The sequence below is a fragment of the Pyxicephalus adspersus genome, chromosome 2, assembly GCF_032062135.1.
Source record: "Pyxicephalus adspersus chromosome 2, UCB_Pads_2.0, whole genome shotgun sequence".
Lineage (NCBI taxonomy): Eukaryota > Metazoa > Chordata > Amphibia > Anura > Pyxicephalidae > Pyxicephalus > Pyxicephalus adspersus.
In genome coordinates this window covers 107,926,750-107,942,845 of record NC_092859.1, presented here as the reverse complement: position 1 = coordinate 107,942,845, position 16,096 = coordinate 107,926,750, and the positions used below count along the sequence as shown (strand labels likewise).

Here is a 16,096-nt window from a genome sequence, read left to right as displayed (position 1 = left end):
ACACATTCAAATAAAATCATAAACCTGAACCAAACTCAGCCTGTTCCCAACTCCCACCTCAAAAAGTGCCAATTTCCAAAAGTTCCAATTTAATTTGTTGCAAGGACAGCAAAGGGGGAACTTTATGACACTAGAATTTTAAACTTCTTCCACTAATGTTATTTGTGGAAACTTGCAGATAGACAGAGGCACTGTCCAAACAAATAGGCACCTGGAACAACTTATTAATTTAGCCAAGCCTTAGACCAACATAATAAAAGAACCTAACCCATCTGATCACTTTTCCTGATAAGGCTCAGCTAAAATCTTACATTAGTACATGACAAAAAAAAAAGAAAAAAAAGCTGAATTTGGTTCTCATGCATATTAGTAGCAAAGAATATTCCCAAAAAATAACATGCATAGTAGCCTAATTGACTGAAAAATAAGTTCAATTATCCTAGTTCATTTAATTTTTTTTAACTGCTTGGAGTTTAGTTTAAATATAATCACTGCAGACTGTAATCCTGACAATTATGCTGGATAAATTCATCAGCAGCAAATTCTCCAGAAATTATTTTTAGATGCAAATACCTGGGCCAATAGTCCCATTTACAGTGAGGGAAAGTGTTTGATCCCCTGTCGATTTTGTACATTTGCCCTCTGACAAAGAAATGACCAGTCTATAATTGTAATGGTAGGTTTACAAGCAGTTAAAAAAAAATAAATGAACTAGAATAATGGAATCTAAATGTACCGGTAATTTAAAGCCAAAACAACCAGCACAGAGTAAGAGGGTTAAACAAACACTTGTTTCTTTTTGTCTCATTTCCCCTTCCTGTGCTGTAGACTGAACAGGAAGTTAGAGGATATCTTTCGGATGTGAGGGAAGTCTCCCCTTAGTTGGCACATTAGACGGTTTAACCTCTATTCTTTTTTTTAGGTGGAAACTCAGTCATGAACCGGACATTAATTTCAGTCCAGTTCAAATCTCCCTAATGGTGCCACAGACAGCAATAACACTCTGAAAGTAATTATAACCCCTCACCAATCAAAAAAAAAAAAAAAAGAAAAAAAAGTTGCTCATAAGTCATATCTATACTTTACATATTTAGTTTAGAGGTAGAGCCAGCAGAAATAACTAGCCAGGTGCTACTGAACAGTATATTCAATCTAACAATTTCACCCTGCTGACAACAGGAGACTTATTTCCTAAGTGAAATAAGAGGTACACGATCAACTGGATTACTAAAATGGCTAAAAGAAAATGCTTTAGGCAAGCATGACAATTTCCATACATAAACTTTAACTGTGTTTATCTTTAACACAGACATACTTATCAACATAACACACATACACATTTATAAAAGTCCAAAGAACATTAACTGATAAATACAAAGATTAACAAACACAATCCAAAAATGTATGTCATATTTAAACAGTTTCTGAAACCGATGAACACCTTAAAATAATCAGTTGACAAGAATGGAGCTTGTTAATACTTAATGTATATAGGCAAATGAAGAATATTCACACCAAGAGTGCAGGAATGTATTTTGCTACAGTTCAGCAACAAAACCAAGCACAAAATAATATTTTCAATGTGCTATTATCATACTAGTCAATTGAGAAGAAAAATAAATAGAATTTTACCTTTATATCTATCTTTGTGTGGGTTTTTATATGGTACAAGCAGCCAGCAAGGAAAAAAAACAAAAAAACAAACTGTGTTGTAGATGTTTCTTAACCAGGGCCGTTCAAGCGGTTGCTGGGGGGTACTTGAGCAATGAACAATTAGGTGTCCCTCGGGTCACTTTGACTGATACCAATGATCTTTTTTTGGCTTCCTGTAAGGGTGACATTCTTCTCACCACATTAATGTTCCATGAGTTGTGGATATGGTAATTATAGAAGTTCCCTGAAACCTGAAAGTTATTTCAAAGGTCCCCCCCTCCATTGTAAAAATCTCAACAAACACTGGGGTAGACTAACAACTCGTGTCACAATAAATTTCTATACCCACTCGAGATGAACATGGACTGAAAGTACCATGAGGAATACATGATGGAAACATGAAGGCTTTGCATTAATTAGAAAGTGTTCGGCTGATATAAATAACACACTCTCATTTTATAAGTAAACTAAAAAAAAAAAATATATATTTATTTTTTTAGTTTACCTATAAAATTAGACGTAGCACTAAAGTGCACCTGTCCATTAGAGAAAAAAAGGTTGACTGTTGGTTGTTCTAGGAATGCAAGCAGCAATCCCTGGTTGTGTTTGGAACAAGAAACACTATTCAATCCAAATGATATCAGGCAATAAACTTTTAATAAGTATAAATTGGTAAAAGCATCTCCATACTTTCAGGTCTCCTTGAATTATTTGAAAAGTTTGGTAATCCAACAGAAAAAAAAAACAAAACACGCACACGAAGCAGCAAACTCTGGCAATAAAACGTAAACTCAATTCCTTTGTGTATCAGTGTAGGTTTGTTTCAATGACAAGAAGGTATGCAGCACTTTAAGAAGGAAAAAAAAGAAAGAAACGCAATGTCAGCTTAGACCCTCCCAATTTCTCCTACAATTGGAAACACATTGGTGGAAAAAAGCAACTAAATACACTCAAAGAGCAAAAGAAAAAAAGGAGGTGTGTGCAGATACAGCCGAGAGAGAACCCTGCTCATATGTGGAGAACCGCCAGAATCTGGAACACCTTAAATTTCAGACGCTTCCTTTAATGCAGCAAAGCACAGACAGGCCTTTATTGTGTGCCAGAGCTTTGTATTACCTGCGGAGCTCAGCCAGGATGCTGCAACACACAAGAGACATGCAGGCCTATATCACACTTTATACACGTAGCCATTTACTGTTCTCTAAAGTTTAATCATCAGCACAGATAACCACACAGATACTCACCCAGCAAGAATACAGCATCTGCTGGTTGTTAAAGTTGGTTGTTTAACATTCCCATCAGAATACAATTATATCTCAGAACTGAACTCTGCCTAACACAAAGCAGTGAATAACCATTTAATACAGTGCAAAAAAAAAAAGATATTTTTAATTCTAAACTGAATATAACACTGCAATTTCTAAAAAGGTAAAAAGAACTAAATACAAGTATAAACTATAAACAGCAATAACATAATACAACTTCCTCATATCACTGGTGACCTTTTTTTAACCCCAAATAATAAGGTTATGTGAGGTCAGAAGATAATCGTAGGGAAGTTTCCATTGTAGCAATTTACCTGCTGAGGTTTCCAATAAATCGGCCAATCCAGAGACCCATGTAGTAAAGTTTGGAAAATTAGCTTGCAACACAAGTAATTAAAAAGTTGCCAGTTTGACACACCAAAAACAATTCTTTACCCAACCAACAGCCCAAACCCTTTTGTCCTTTAAGAAAAAAAAAATCCCAAGCATTACACTACTTAAAGGAATAATGGATACACAATTCTAACTAAACATAAAAAGGAGTGAGCACTAGGACAAAATTGATGGTCAGATAACCCAGTGACAAGTCTGTATATTACTCCCATTGGGTTCCATATAAAAAAGTATGTGGATAGAAGAACTACATAACCAAACAGTCAGGATTTACCCTTCCACCACAGTATATGTTTAAAAAAAAATTCTAAATAGTTCGATAAATTGCTCAAGTAACCAGTGCAACTTTTGGCATCAATAGGTAAAAGCTCCAATGTTTCCCCACTTTCAGATACAGAAGTAATATACATCTCTAGATCTGATTACTTCAAAGTTTCTGAACCAGAGTTCCTCCAGAGGTTGCTAGGGGTTCCTTGAGCAATGAGCAACTTATTCCTCTCAGGTCAGTTACCTCTGACACCAATGTTCTGTTTGGCTATCTGTAACGGTGACATTCTTCCCACTGACCAGCAATGCATGAGACATTCTTCCCACTGGCCAGCAAGCTAATGTACTGTCAGCTGTGTATATAGCAAATATAGCAGGGGTTCCCCCAGACCTGAAAGTTGTTTCAAGGGTTCCCCTATGTTAAAAGGGCCAGGAAACGCTGCTGTAACGTATACCCTACATATTGGCCTCTATTTATCAGCCAGCATTACTGATACTTCTGGCATAGAAAACAATCTTTCATGGTTTTCCAGTTGCCTTAAGGACCCATTTACTGTCTTTATATTATTAAGCCAGCCAGCCATTGAATATGAATGGGCAGTCAATGCACCAAATATGCCCAAAATTGCACATGCCCCTTTTATTAGGGGGCAGCATGTGCCAGCACAATACCCGGTGGCAGAATGCTACAACACAAGTGTGAGCTGGGCTGTCATCTAAAACAAATGTTGCAGTAACACAGAGGTTTCCATCTGAATTCATAAGATCATTTCTGTAGGGATGCAATGAAAAGTAGATATAGATAAATATTTGATAAAGAAAGCAGAATAAATAAATATTTGATAACAAAGGCAGAATGAGTCGCAACAGATTGCCTCTGTATTCAGGGAAGTAAATAAATCACATTTGTATTTATTAAACATGCAAGATACACATGTGTAGGCCAATAATTAAAATCCCAAACACTGGATGGGAGTATCATTTTTTATATATTTGTAATCTGCGGCTCTCGTTAAATAATAATGATTATTCTGCCTGAAGGTCCATGTTTAGGCACTTCCTGTTATCGGGTGACAACACAGCATCCCTGGCCTATAACTGTCCTGCAGGATAGTCACCCTGTCTGCCAATGATCACAAGAAGAGGAATAGTCCACCACTGTCACAGAACTTGCTCCAAGCAATGATGTGCACCATTCAATGAAATGCAGGGGAGGGGAAAAGTAAATGCAAAGAGGATGCAGGAGAAAGACAGCACAGAGATACAACTAAGAACATAACATTTTGTTTAAGGAAATGGCATTTTTTTGACAGTCAGTGTTTTAGGGAAACTGTCATTCAGATGTACTTTACAGGAAAATGAGGAAGAAGGATAAAGGGAATGGAAATACCCTGCAGGGATTCTGCTACTTGGCAGTGGATGTGCAGGGTACGGCTGATTGGCACATTATATATTGCCCTGCACAAATAGCTGGGGGGACATACTGCATCTTATTGGGGTGTGCAGCATACATCCCAGGGGCATCCTAAAACCTTTGGCTGGGGTACGTCCTGTGCTTGGGCAAATCTGAAGGGCACCCTTAACCGTCTCCTGCACAGATGGCTAGGTGCATGTTAGCAGCTTGGTTGTGGGTGCTCCTAGATGTGCAGGATACATCCACTTGGCATTCTATATAGTGCCCTGTGCAGATAAACATTGGCTGTAACTCCACTAGGTATGCAGGGCACATGTGAGTGGCACCCTAAATACATAAACTTTCCTGCACAGATGCAGCTTGGCTGTAGTTGTCCCTAGGTATGCAGGGCACACTGACTGGCACCCATATACTGCCCTGCACAGATACACCATGGCTGTAGTTGCCCCTATGTGTGCAGGGCACCCTGGCATCCTGCCCTGCACAGATACACCTTGGCTGTAACTGCCCCTAGGTGTGCAAGGCACCTCTACCTGGCACCCCATACACTGCCCTGCACAGATACCCCTTGGCACTGGGTATGCAGGGTGGACTGGCACCCCATACACTGCCCTGCACAGATACCCCTTGGCCCTGGGTATGCAGGGTGGACTGGCACCCCATACACTGCCCTGCACAGATACCCCTTGGCCCTGGGTATGCAAGGTGGACTGGCACCCCATACACTGCCCTGCACAGATACCCCTTGGCCCTGGGTATGCAGGGTGGACTGGCACCCCATACACTGCCCTGCACAGATACCCCTTGCCCCAGGCATGCAGGGCACTCTTAGTGGCGTTGCCTAGCCCGCAGGCCGGGACAATCCTCTGCTTTCTATTGATTTGGCTGGCTCTTGGGCCCAGGCCCCGGGCTGCTCACTCCTCCCCATCCGCCTTAAAGGCGCAGGGAAGCACCAAGTCGGTCGGGCAGGCATAGCCGTCCCTCAGGCCCACGGAAAAGGCCAGCGAAAAAGAAAGATGTCGGCAGTTTAGCTTACATTAACCCCGCCGCTGCCAATCCTCCTAGTCCTTAAGGCGGCCCGGCCTTCTTCCCCCACCCTCGGCGGCTCGCCGTCCGGACACACACCAAATGAGGCGAACGGGTGACGCGGCTCTACTCACCGGATCTATATTCTTATTTAACGGTTCCCCTTTAAACGGCGGTGGCGGACGCCCTCCCCTGTGATTCCTCCGCTCCTCCTCCCTCCCTCTCACTTACCGGCTCTCCATCCGCCTCCCTCCGCAGGCTCCCGCACACCCACAATGCAATGCGCACAGCACACCCTCACCTCACCACAGGAGCTTGCAGACAGCTTGCCCTGCACATACTGCCGCCTCATGCCGCCGCTGGATGCCGCAAACTATTTTTCTGCTTTGTCTCTGCATACATACCCAATACACATCCATATGTACCAGCTGCAGGCTATAGGAGCTCCTTCCATTGTAACAGTCATGTCAATGAGCACATGTTTATGTATAACTATAGTTAATAATTAGAAAGTAACTACTGACAAACAGAAAACTGTCACCTTTATGTTTACCTCTTCTCTCTATAGATTCAGGGCTTGAGATTTCCTTCCACAGGGTGACAACGCCGATCTCCTGCAGCAAATCACTGCACTGCTGTCACCTGTCAGAAGCGGAGAGTTGTCATTATTGTCACTGCTGCAAAGTCTCCTCCATGCCTGGGGCTGTCCACATCACCTGGAGAAAAGAATGAGCTAAAACACCTCTATTTACCCCAAATCCAGAGCGCGGTACCGCATGGTAATGTCACAGGGGCTATAATAAAGGTCTAGTTTATAGTCATAGAAAAAAATAAGTATGGTAGTTATTTCATTCCAATAATTTGGGGCAGGGTCCTCTCCTCCTGTATCACTGTCTGTATTAGTCTGTCATTTGCAACCCCTATTTAATGTACAGCGCTGCGTAATATGTTGGCGCTATATAAATCCTGTTTATTATTAATAAATAATGAAAAGAAAATAGGAACTTGGGAATTCACTAGATTTGTTCGGTCTTAAACATTTAATTGTGTGATTTACATATTATACAGTTAGGGAAAGAAGTATTTGATCCCCTGCTCATTTTGTAGGTTTGCCCTCTGACCAAGAAAAGACCAGTCTATAATTGTAATGGTAGGTTTATTGCTGGTGTGAGAGACAGAATAACAACAAAATGACCCTCAAATACCCAGTGCTGAGAGCTTGATCTGCATTGTAATGAGTGAAATAAGTATGAAATCCCTATCAACCAGACTGTCTAGGCCACTCCAGGACCTTCATGTGCTTCTTTTTGAGCCACTCCTTTGTTGCCTTGGCCATGTGTTTTGGGTCATTGTCATGCTGGAATACCCATCCACGACCCATGTTCAATCAGAAGGAGGTGCTCACCCAAGATTTGACGGTATATGGCCCATCCATTGTCTCTTCGATGTGGTGAAGGTGTCCTGTCCCCTTAGCAGAAAAACACCCCCAAAGCATAATGTGTCCACCTCCATGTTTGACGGTGGGGATGGTGTTCTTGGGGTCATAGGCAGCATTCCTCCTCCTCCTCCAAACATGGCGAGTTGATGCCAAAGAGCTAAATTGTGGTCTCATCTGACCACAACACTTTCACCCAGTTCTCCTCTGAATCATTCAGATGTTCATTGGCAAACTGCAGACGGGTCTGTACTTGTGCTGTCTTGAGCAGGGGGACCTTGCCGGCTCTGCAAGATTTCAGGCCTTCACGGTGCAGTATGTTACCAATTGCTTTTTTGGTGACTATGGTCCCAGCTGCCCTGATATCATTGACAATTTCCCCCCGTGTACTTCTAGGCTGCTTTGTCACCGTTCTCATGATCATTGAAATTCCACGAGGGGAGATCTTGCATGGAGCCCCATACCAAGGGAGATTGACAGTTATTTTGTGTTTCTTTCATTTGCAAATTATCTCCCCAACTGTTGTCACCTTGTCACCAAGCTGGTTGGCGATGGTCTTGTAGCCCAGTCCAGCCTTCTGTAGGTCTACAATCTTGTCCCTGACATCCTTGGACAGCTCTTTGGTCTTGGCCATGGTGGCTAGTTTGGAATCTGATTGATTGATTGCTTCTGTGGACAGGTGTCTTTTATACAAGTACTGTAACAAAATGGATTAGGATCACTCCTTCTTACAGAGGGTGCTCCTAATCTCAGCTCGTTACCTGCATACAGGGAAGACACCTGGGAGCCTGAAATCCTGTTGGTTGATAGGGGATCAAATACTTATTTCACTCATTACAATGCACATCAAGCTCTGACTTTTCAGCACTGGGTTTTTGAGGGTTAATTTGTTATTATTCTGTCTCTCACACCCACTATAAACCTACCATTACAATTACGGAATTATCATTTCTTTGTCAGAGGGCAAACGTACAAAATCAGAAGGGGATCAAATACTTCTTTCCCCCACTGTAACTCCTTAAATGAAAGGCAGGATTTGTAGTTCTTGCCCCTCTAAGCTAACTCTTTTCTGCCTTCCTTCTGCCCAATCAACTGGCAAACTTTAGCAGATCACTGAGAAGCTATGATATGATAGTTTTAAAGCAGGTGTCCCCAACCCCAGCTAGTTGGCCGCGGTCAGGAGAAGGACCCCGGTTAGGGCCAGAGCTACGGACCATGTCTCTGTGGGTGGGTTGAGTCTCTGGACGTCACTATGGGAGAAGTTTCTTCCCTTTTGACTGACACATGGCTCCCTGCCCCATGCACAGTCCATAGTCCATGCATTTAGTGGCCCGCAAGCTCCAAAAGGTTGGGGACCACTGCTATAAAAGATGTACTAGAGCTGGGGTGGGAAGGCTGAAAGAGACAATTTGCCCCCTATGATTTATTATCTTATGCCAAAATATACAAAGATCATCCCATAGATATCATCTGGAAACCTATTTTGATATCATGCCACACCCCATATTAGAATAAATTGTATATTACTTATTGACAAGTTAGCATTGATAAATACACAACAACTAAATATAAATGATTTCAAAGAGACACAAGTGTAATGAACTAATTCCTGCAGAGACACAGGGCCTGATTTATTAAAGCTTTCCAAGGCTGATACACTTTCATCAGTGAAGCTGGGTGATACAGCAGACTTGAAATGGAGCTGATCCAGGATTGAAAACTTTTGCTTGAAAATAGCAAATTATTTTGAAGAAATCCATTCCAGGTTTGCTGGATCACCCAGCTTCCCAGCTGAAAGTGTATCCTCTCCAGCCTTGGGGAGCTTTAATAAACCAGGCCCAAAATGTCCATCCACAAAACACTCACTGGGGAATGTGGAATCAAGAGTAGTTGGAGGTGGGGTGGTCCACTGGCAGGTCAGGTAGTTGAGTATAAGTGACATATGTTGAGGGTTAAGGTTTGCCTGGGTTCTGTGAGTAGCAGTAACCAGCATACATTTAAAGTGACGTGGCAGGCAATGTGCTACCACAGTGACCATGGCACCTAGACTATCGCCTATGTGGTCTAGTAAGAAATCTGGCTTTGCCTAATTTTCAGTTTAAGGTATACAAAGGTTTGTAGGACTGCTACTAAACACTATGTTATTCCACCAATAAAATTGTTTGGAAAATTTGCAGGGACAGCAACATTTAAACCCTACTCCATCCATTCCAGTAAGTCCTCTTCCTCCTTTGTTGTCCTTTACAAACAAATCCTGATTCTAGGCTTTTTTTTCCCAGAAAGTCTTATCCTGAAGAGGGTCCCTAATTTCTAGTATTTATTGTAGGGTGTCTTTATTACTGCACAGGACGGCAGGGATGTTAGAGCACTATGCAGCATTTTCCTATGAGCCCAGGCTGCTTGGAGGGTGTGTCAATGACAGGCTTACCTGACAGAAAATGGGTTGTAGCATGTTAGTCATCATTTATTTTGGAAGACTAGCAATCACCAGTAGCAAAAAAGGACATGAAAGGCAGAACTAGAGCATGTAGAGGAAATAGTGCTGTAACACTTTTTTCTTCTAAACAAGCTACATTGTATGTTTTATTCTGAAGCAGAGATGGCCTAGATTCCAGCTAGATTTCTCTGGCAGGCAGCATGGAAGTCTGAAGTCTTTGATTACACTCAGGAATATGTTAGTTATTGTGTGCCACATCTTGCAGTCCTGGAGACCTTATAGACCATAACCTATATTGTATGGAAATACATTCTGTCTATGCCCCCCTGAAATAAGTCAAAGTCCTGTCATTTTTTTCCATTTATGTATATACCTACATTCTATATAGCTTCCAATGTCGATGAGTAAAATTCCTGACACATATCTGCATTCCTATAACTTGTCTTTATTTTAGCCACAAAAGCTGTGCTTAGCAGAAGGTGATGCAGTGCCCGATATAAGCCATGCAACATTATTCTTATCTACCATGCAGACTCTGTATTCTGTAAAGTTTTAAACTCACTTGATTCTATTTCCTGATTATAATTCATAAAGAAATAGGTAAGGGGTCTTGTTTAAATTCAAGAAAATTTGATGTAATGTAGTTTTTATGGTTTGAGATTGTAAGAATAAAGATGTGTGATGAGGTAACTTACGTGATGAGGTAGGAAGAAATGAATTTAGAGATGCACAAAGACTGTAGATATTCGAGATGCTCTAGAATTTTTTACACCTAGGAAACACTAAGAAACATCTTCTTAGAAAACTACATAGGGAGCAAGAGTCAGGATGTCCTTAGCTATTCTATTTGTTTATCATCTCGAAGGCCAAGTACACATGAGCAGATCTACTTGACTGACAAATCCAATTGATTTTCTGATCAGTATTTATTTGTTTGGAAGATCCGAAACACTGCACCTCACATGTGTATAAATTCTATAAAATGAATTGGAATTCAGATTTATTAAATCATTTAAACTCATGACAGCACTTTTTTTATTTTTCCATCAAGTCTGATCTATCCAGGTCTGATCAGAAAACAAAAAATTGGTCACTTACAAGTAGCGAGCTTGTTTTCCTTTTCCCTCAGATTGATTGTTGTATTAGGCCTCACATTCAACCCCAAGGAAAGACTGAACAAAGTATCAGTGGGTAGTGGGTAGTTAGAGCTCTACAAATTGTTGGGATACTGGCTCTTCTACTTAAAAATAAAATAAATATATATATACCGTATTTTTCGGACCATAAGACGCACTTTTTTTCCCCCAGAAGTGGGGGGAAAAAGTCCCTGCGTCTTATGGTCCAAATGTATCAAAATGTATCCTTCCCAGCTGCTGTCCCGTCCCGTCTCCTGTTCAGCGCGGAATAAGGTAAATATGTTACATTTCAATAAAAAATGTAACATAATTGCCATAAAAAGCCTCTTCCTTTTCTTTCTGCTTCTACATGTTTACAATTAGGTTTGGCAACTGTATATTCTGTATATTGGAACTGACCCTTCCTATAGCGTTTTTTTTTTTTAAAGAATCTTTAAAAAAAATATAACCTTTTAATGGAAAATATTAGTCTGATTCACTAAAATCAGAGACAAATGCACATAAATATTTTTTTCAGGTCCATCCAATCAGAATTCTGTGTTTATTTTATAGATAAATGAAAAACAACAGGTCCTTTTCTGTGTATATTTTCTTTTTTCTTGTTTTAAATAATGTGCCCCTAAGTAAAATATACTCCCCTGAATGAACTTCAGTGACCAAAATAAATATATTCTTACTAAGAATAAGACTACTTAGTAAATGTTAATATACAAAAATACTGTATTTGAATATTTGTTGTCCTAAGTTTCTCATTATTCATTCCTATTAACAATATGGAAACCCACTGTGACGTTTAGCATGCTTTTATACTTTTAAAGTGCTTTTTGGAAAAGGTTTTAGATAATTACACATCCCATGTTTAGCAGAATTCAGCGAAAGAGTGGGCTGCTTCTAGTTGAGTGAGTTGCCTGTGATTGCATCCATTGTTGTTTTCCCATTGCTGCGAAAGCTTAGCTTTTATAACTAGAGTTTGTTACTCACTTCTAGAAAATATATCCCCAATTTTTCTGTATTGTATAGTTGGAGAAGAGATAAACCCATCTGTCTCAGACCTGTTCAGTAACATATAAGTGTGCACTGTACTGTCTTAAGATCAAGTCTTGTCTGTTTCTGTTTCCACTTGAACTGACAAAGAAGCCAGGGAAAGCCAGACTACTAATACATTTAGAGACTAAATAGTAAAGATATGTAAGCCACTGTCCACATTTTTCACTCTGTACGTGCTTCTTTCAGTTTTAATTCTGTCATTGCCTAATTTTCTACTTAATAATTCTGGTTGTGCAGATACTGCAAATTGGACAAATAAACCCCCATGTGGCTAAAATGTATCACATTAAGCATGTTTAGATATGAGCAAGAAATGTGGTTATTGTACAACCAAATATTGCAATGAACAAAGATGTGTGGAATGTTGACCATTGATTTATTAACCATGTCAAAAAAAACATTGACCAGATGATTTTCCATGCCAGTCAGTGTTGGTGCATTCCGGATTCTTCTGACCTTGCTAAATTTCCACGTATGGTGTCCATAATAATCACAAAAATGGTACAAAAATGTAGCAAATACTTAAATTGGCATAGTATAGAATTTGGCCTACTGTATGAATACATGGATACATCTAGTGTTTTGTCAGTCATTCAAGATGAAGCTGGTAGTAAAAATGTTCAGAAAATGTTTTTGCGGCACATAATTGATCACTTCTTTTGAAAGCTGACATATAAAACATTCTTTCTTTTTGTATGGGACACTTTCAGCCAAGTAATGCATCATCTCACAAATAGATCTACAAATGATGCTACATACACAGTTCCCAAGTCTCTATCCAATAGAATAGCTTTTCAATAAACCTGAGCAGGAGGTTTACAACATTAAAAAGTGGCCACAAACCAGAAGGAATTGTGTTGTTAAGTCAAAAGGAACCTAAAACTAGGTAAGGAGACCAGAGGAACTCAATCTGTTCAAAAGGTACAAGGAGATTGTACTGGGTATGAGATAGATGTTTCTGCTTGTAATGCTTTACCATCTTTTTAAATTGTTTACTAAGACTCTATTTAGTGTTTAAAAGATAACTTTAGTTTTAAATAAAATGCCCCCTGGCTAAATATAGAAACAAGCTTTGATATGGACTTTTCTCAGTTCATGATACAACAGGCAATGTTGTGCTAACAAAATGGACATTTCAAGCTTTCCTTAATATGTATTTCGATAATTTGAAACACGTGGCAGTATACGTCCATTGTGAAAAAAAAAAAAAAGAATGGAATGTAGATGTGTATGTTACACAGTAACCTAGGCAGTCAGGAAAACTCTGCTCAACATTCTCACTGCAAAACTTTGATCAGTGCCCTTTTTGAAGACACCAGATACGACAACATAAATATTCCTCTTCAGGATTTAGAAACAAATGCAAACAAATGCTAGGAACCGTCTATATGAGTAAGCACTGGTAGTAAGAAGCGCATCAATATTTCTGTATGATGGTGTCTTTGTATTTTGTTTTTCTTAATGCTGCCGAAACTGCAAGATTTGTTACATTTGCATTGCTTATATTAGATCTGGCAAGGTCTGAGGCACTGCTGGGCCTGATTTAATAACGTGCTCCAAGGCTGGAGAGGATACATCATCATCAGTGAAGCTAGGAGATCCAGCAAACCTGGAATGGATTTTCTTAAATGTAATTTGCTATTTGTTAGCAAATATTTTCCATACTGGACCAAAACTGTTTTGGGTTTGCTGGATCACCCAGTGTCTGATGAAAGTGTATCCTCTCCAGCCTTGAAGAGAATTAATAAATCAGGCCCACTGCTGGGACTGATTGTGTACAGAGCAGGACTGACTGCCAGATCTCCCTTGTGGCAGCAGAAACTTATTTGTAAAGTTCATGAACAAAAGCTTGATAGCAATGCAGGCTTAGTTTTTACAACATGACAGGCTTAACTGCTCTAATTAACTTGCTCTACCACAGCATCCCACAAACGTGTAAATTATCTATAAAACTGATGTTTTCCAGACTGCAGAATTAGTACGTAAAGTAACCCTGATCTCAGGCGTTGTGCACTAAAGTATTATATATTCTAAACAAGCAGTAAAAGCACTTAAACATCTTAATGACACCATCACACGCATGCATTGGTGTTACTCAGTACCACCTATTCCAGCTGGCAACCCAATGCACCTTACCAATATCCATGAATTGCCAAATACCACAATGCACAAGACACTACCATACAATGTAGTGTGCTGTATTAAAAATAAAATAATTTTCTGGTGCTTAAAGCAGCCCATGCTCAAAGAATGTAGTGATGAAAACTTGAAGAAGTGAACTATTAGCCAATCTATGTCTCCTGTTGGTGCAGGTATATTTTTCTCGGAGAAGAAGAATCACATCCTTTACCCCTGTAGACTATAGGAACTCAACTAGGTAATAACCAAGAATTATTACTTACTCCTACTTGTTAATTCAAAGGTCTTACAAGAATTCTGAAAGAAAAAGCATGCAGTACAGCATTTTGCACATGCTTCTGGCATTATATTCTGGAGTACATGGTTACGCTTAAGATGCTCTGTAATGAACTCTAAAAATTTTAGCATGTATCTTCAATGATGATTTAATAATAGTTGCCCATCTAGATGATATATTGATTTTGTCTTTCTTTTTAGTTGAGCACAGAGTGCAGTTTAAAAAATTCCTGTAACATTTTAAAATTATTGGGTTATATGCTAAACTGGAAAGGTGCAAGCTTGCAAAATATGCTATCTAGTTCCTTGGTCTCATCATCTTTACTGAGGATATATCAGTGGACCTAGACATGGTATTAGCTGTATATAACTGGTCCCTACCGAAGGGTGTCCAGCAGTTCCGTAATTAGTAATTTCAACCACAGTTTCACGGGTCCTGATGCAGCCTAATAATCCTTGTGTCACATTTTTAAGGTTCCTGGAAGCTCAGGCTGAAGGTTCTGTTTATTTCAGATATTCTGGGGAACTGATCTGATCCTACTTTCATCTTAAGGGTGAATACTTTGAAGAATTCAGTGATTGGGTTCATGGAGGCTGAGCCCTGCAGTGAGAACATATGATACCTGAAATAGCCATCAAAGCCACCTTCTAGGAATGATGATACCTTTTATAGAGAGCAACTCCTAGATTGTAAGCTCTTTGGGGCAGGGTCCTCTCCTCCTGTGTCACTGTCTGTATTCGTCTGTCATTTGCAACCCCTATTGTACTGTTATACTGTACAGCGCTGCATAATATGTTGGTGCTATATAAATCCTGTTTATTTTTATTATTATTAATATTAATAATAATAATAACTCATTCCATTCTCATTTTTACTGATAACGCGAATGTGAGTATCTGAGCAAAACAAAATGGTTTAGACCCAAAATAACCCATTGTGCACTTTTCTTTTCCCGTTTGATTGCCAAGTAGCTTATCTTTGTGGAGCAATGGACTTCTACAGACTATCTCCAGGATCTGACCTCTGAGCCACTACCCCCAGGTAAGAAGAAAACATCAACTTTGGGTAAGATTGATTTTTTATTTTTTATCAAAAGGGTCAATAGAGTCCAGAGGGGGAGAATGAAACATCCATGCATGCCAGATAACAAAGGCCATCTAACACAAAAATATATTCTTTTTTTGTGAGAGACACAGGTATTAGGTGCCAGTAGTGACAAGGACTAGAACAGCTATGTAGAAGTGTTTTAAATAACTATTCCATTGACTATCACACAGTGGTGGAGATATTTAGTGGAACTGTATGATATACCAGTATCCAGGAATGATTTTGGTTCTGCACAGTTTGAAAAGCACATGGCGAAATGTAAAGCTGATACCCCAAAACCTGGAAGTTATCCTGACATACCCTAATTTTGCAGTACTTGTTGACTTCATTATATTGTGCAAAGAATACAGGTACAGGGGACAGGTACAAATTGTTGAGCAGCCAAAGTCCTCTGTAAAATTGTCTGTTTTTCCTTTGTACAGTAGATTCCCTGGAAGGCTCCTGGAAAATATGGGACAAAGAAGCCATACCTCATAGCGCTCAGATGCAGAATAAAATAG

General features: G+C 39.7%; 1 protein-coding gene across 1 annotated transcript in view; it reads right to left on the bottom strand.

Moving 5' to 3' along the window:
- The window catches only part of SEPHS1 (selenophosphate synthetase 1), a 37,096-nt gene extending 30,847 nt beyond the window's left edge, over positions 1-6,249 (bottom strand). The window contains exon 1 of the mRNA XM_072399052.1: positions 6,153-6,249. The gene's annotated coding sequence lies outside the window, so the exon portion shown is untranslated. The remainder of the gene's footprint in view (positions 1-6,152) is intronic.
- Positions 6,250-16,096: the final 9,847 nt, after the last annotated feature.